At 36.8% G+C, this 4,842-nt stretch overlaps 1 protein-coding gene across 1 annotated transcript in view; it reads right to left on the reverse strand.

The window, feature by feature from the left end:
• The window catches only part of RNLS (renalase, FAD-dependent amine oxidase), a 265,826-nt gene that overhangs the window by 214,558 nt on the left and 46,426 nt on the right, over positions 1 to 4,842 (reverse strand). The window lies entirely within an intron of this gene.

Raw genomic sequence — 4,842 nt, forward strand, 5'->3', positions numbered from 1 at the left:
ATTTTAGTTATTATAACTTTTATTTTATGGTACACTATTGGTTGTATAAGAAATTGAGTCTCTGATTAGGATGCAAATATTTATTAGTATGCTGCTTCTTTGGGAAAAATAAATGACTGATTTTTCAATAATCTTGTTTTATGGTATTGTTTCTAAAGATGAAATGTAACAAAAAAGCAAAGACTGGTTCTATTGGGGAACTGATCAACAATAGAATTCAGCAAATATTTGTTAAGCTTTTACTATGTACAAGTTATTGCCATGAATTCTGTGGAGGGTACAAAAAGAACAAAGTATTAATATAATTCTTTCCTCAAGAAACTTAAAACCTAGTAGAACAAATATGTTCCCAAATACTCAGACCATGGTAAAGACTACAGAAAACCTAAGGATAAAGTGTTAGGTAATCACAGAGGATCCTGTAGATTGTTTAACGATTACAATATCAATACTAATCTACTGCAAAGAGAAATTGTAGATATTGAAAAATCTGCATGTTTGCATAAAGTCAATGAAAGTAGAGATAATGGTGGAGAATCACTCAAATCATATGCAAAGTCACTTAAAAAGGAGGATCTGGAAGACAGAAACCAGTTAACTAAAGAAGAGACCAAGGACTGACATGATACTTTTAAAATCAAATAATTAAAAGGTGCTAGGTAAAACTGAGTTTCTAGAATTTTTTTTCAAAAAAAATTTATGTTTATGCTGCAAAAGTCAAAATCATGTGATTAAATTGTTCTATCATACAATTGCTAGAAAATTACATTAAAAATCAAAGAAACACTTGAATTGCTCTTTGTAAGTTTCAAGAATTAGTGTATAATTTCAATTACAACCTAAATTGTATTTACTATAGCAAATAAACTTACATTTATAATTTATAATCTTTAGTTTCATTTTTAAGTTAAAGTTCCAATCAATCCTTTCATTCTTAGTTATTATGAAATGTTGGCCACTGTTTTAAGTGGATTCTCTTTGCCTGGCCTTTTCTTTAGTACCAATCATCATTGGTTAAAGAGGACTACCCAGTATTACTTTTAGCTGAGAATACAAGGTGGTGGCCTTGAAGGATGAACTGAGTCTTAATAGAAATACTTTCTAGAGAAAGAAATAGTTTTAGAAAAAAGATACAGAAATAGGAAAGTATAAACATGTCAAGAGGAAAAGAAATAGGTTAATTTGACCTGAAAAATCAGTTGAAATCATATTTCAAAAAGGGCTATGAATGCTGAATTTTAGTTGGTAAACGCTGGGGAACCCCTCAAAGCTTATTTGCACAGGAGAGTGAAATGACCTAAGATACCCTTAAGAAGATTACTTTGGGTTCTGTTACGGGACGGGGTGAAGTACAACTTGACTAGTGATACATAGATCCCTTACGGGGCTTCTATAAAAGTGCAGGCGAGAGGGAAGGGAAGGTGAGGTCCTCACAGAGAGAATGACAAGGCACTGGGAGGATATAGTGCACTGAACATGAAGGGAGACATACGTTTGGTGAGAAGAGTAGATATCGAAATTACCTTCACATGAGTTAAATTCCGCAAGTAGTCTAAGCTCCAGGTCTGTATGTTAGAGGAGAAATCAGGCTAAAGATTGGGACTCTTCTGCACAGAAAGCCATGGGGTCGATGAAATTACTAATGGAGAGAGCAAAGAAAAAGAGGGTCCAAGACAAAGTCTTGAGAATTGACTGTATTTCAGGAAGAAGGAGGAGAAATTATTAACAAAGAAGAGAGAGAATGTATGATTGGAGTTAGAAGAACAAGGAGAGTTCAGCTTCAGTGTAGCTAAGGGAAGAAAGGCTTCATAAAGAAGGCACTGAGATAAAGAGGGTGCAAATTAAGGAATAATTTAGATGTCATGATGAGGAGGTCATTGGGGATGGCCTTTAAGAGAATGATTGTATCGAAGGATTAACACAAGTGGTTTAAATTTGTTTTATGGACCTGTTTACATTCCTGTCTCCTTAAACTGGAGACCTGAAGCATTCTGTAATACACAAGACCTGCACTAGGCATCAGGAAGCATGAATTCTGGCCCTGGCTCCCCTGAGTAGCCATGTGGCCTTGTATTGGTCATATAACCCCTCTGGACATTAACATGCTCACCTATAAAATAGGAGACAGCAGAGGCTTGAAATAGGAAATAACCCCCAGTGGCATTTCATACTAACTACAATAAGAAATAATAAAAAATAATTCTTCTCCTGCAATGAACAAAGATTTGAGAGGTTATTAAAAGCATTGGCTTTAGAGTTAGCCACACCTGTGACTAATGCTAGCTTGGGCCTCTAATAGGTCTCTAGTACTGAACAAGTGGTATAACCTCTAAACTGTAGGTTCCTCATGTGTCAACTGGGGTGGATACCAGGACCTCCCTCACAGGCTGTGTTGAGAATTACACAAGAAATGGAAATTATTAGCATAATTCCTAGAACCTAAAAAAGCCTCATAAGTATTTGTTGGCTGAATGAATAAATTTCAGCTTCTAATCTCAGAGAGGACCAAAAACAGGATAAAATCATTTAAGGAAGAGCCACCTGGAGGAGGTGAGAACTTGAAATAAATGTTACATAAAATGTGGGGGTTGGAGGGAAGTGTTTATAGGGACACTAAAGAGAGTCAAATATCAGGTGGGTTCACTTACCAGTAGTGTGATGAGAGCAAGTCACCTAATTCTAAACCTTGGAGACAGAAAAAAATGAAGCAAAATTGCCAACTCTTTACAGAGGAAAAAAAAAAAGATGGGTCCATGAATGTCGGTTATATTGTTCTTAGGGGTTTTTGTTTATTTGTAACATTTCATAATTAACACTTTTTGACCAATTGGGGCAATAATATCTATACAACATGAGGATTAAATAACATACAAAATTATCATCATAGTGTTTTACACATGGTACTCAATAAATGGTTGCTGCCACTATATAAGTATTATATTATTATCCCATTCAAGGACAAGATAGAAGTAAAGCCAAAGAGCAAGGGCGTAAGCATGAGTGTATAATGTATACAGTGAGTATGTCAGGTGATAGGAGAGCAATGTGAAGGGCAGAGATAAAACCAGCTTGCTTGAAACTAAGAGGCAGCCTGGGTAGTAGCTGCAGAGGTTGGGAGTGGATGGGGAAGTGGGTTCTATTATAGAAGGCTTTAAAAACTAGGTAGTAGACTCATTACTGATAAAACAGGCTAAAGTTTGGATCAGGGGAAATACAAAATGAAAGTTAATTTCATTATGCTTTAAGATTCAAAATACAGAAGATTTAAGATTTAAGATGCTTTTAAGATTCAAATGAAAGAAATGAAAAGAATGAACTAGAGTGGAAGAAGGTGCTGAGAAACTATTTCAGTAATCCAGGTCCAAGGGGACCAGAGCTAGGACTCTAGGGAGGGTTGAAGGTGGAAATAGCTCAGATGAACCTGAGAGCATTATGAAATCTGCAAAGAAATAAGATGACTCGATGGCAATTTAAGAAATAAAGAGAAAGTGGGGAGAAGAATCAAAGATACTAAGATTTTGAAGATGTAATATCCTCTATATTAGTAAAAGAAAAGAGAATTGACATATCTGGCAGGTGGTATTGAGAGGTGGTAAGGAGCACGGACTTTCTAGTCAGACAAATTTGATTTTGAGGCCTGGCTCTAGCACCAAACAGCAGGTGCAATGTCAAACGAGTGATTTAACTTCTCTAAGCCTGTTTCCTTGGGTGTAAGTATATTGGGCGTAAAGGTGGTACCTCCTTCACAGAAGTGTTGTGAGAAATATCTAATGTTTGGAAAGGTATTACACAGTTACAGTCACCCTTAAGCTTCTTGTTCTCACATCAGATATCTAATCCCTCTCAACATCCCATCGGGACTACCTTAAAAAACAAAAAGCAACCCTCAACTCTCACCTACTTTCACTTTGGTGCAAGCCAGCATTACTTCTCACTTGAACCATTGCAATCTTCTCCCTGCAGCTTCAATCCCCAATCTATTCTCCACACAGCAGTCAGAGGGAGGCTTTAAAACATAGATCAAATTATATCTCCTCGATTCTCCAAATCCGTCATTGACTTCTCACCTGATAATGTCCTGTAAGATCTTTCATACTCTTAACTCTTGTCTATGACACCAGCATCATCCTCTCCTACTATTCTGCCCCTCAGTCTGCTCTGTCACACTGGCTTCCCTGCTGACTCTCAAGTACATCACACTTGCTCCTGTCTCAGGGTCCTTGCACTTGTTCACTCTGTCTGGGACATTATTTCCTGCATATTCACATGGCTGCCTTCCTTAAGTCTCTGCTCCGATGTAACCTTTTCAGAGAGACTAGGCTTCCCCACCCTATCCCACACAGCAGCACCCTCACCCCAACCAAGCTGTCCTCTTTCCCCTGACCTTGCCTTGTTTTAAATCCAAAACACCTGACATTATAGTTAATTATCAGTTAATTTGTTGATTGTCTGTTTTCCTTTAGTCTTTATTCAATTTGTTTATTGTTGTATCCTCGACTCAAGGTGAGTTCTTGACAAATATTGGTTAAATAAGTGAATGAATGAATGAATGAATGAATGAATGAGTAGCATAACACTGATTTTTTTTCAAGGACGCTTGATTATTAAATAATGTAGTAAAGAATAAATACAAAGCAGTCGTTCTCCAGCTGGGGCTCCTGAACTCTTAGAGATCTTGGAAGGTAGTAATTAGAAATCCCAGAGCTATACTCGAGTTTCTGAAGGTCTAGTCAGCAAATCCTTACTCACAAGAAGGATGCAAAAGATAACTAAAATGTTAAGTTTCTATGCTTTAGAAAAAATGATATGAACTCAGTATAGTTACTCTGGTTGATTCATACT

This window comes from Propithecus coquereli, unplaced genomic scaffold (genome assembly GCF_000956105.1).
Source record: "Propithecus coquereli isolate 6110/MARCELLA unplaced genomic scaffold, Pcoq_1.0 Scaffold63, whole genome shotgun sequence".
Taxonomy (NCBI): domain Eukaryota; kingdom Metazoa; phylum Chordata; class Mammalia; order Primates; family Indriidae; genus Propithecus; species Propithecus coquereli.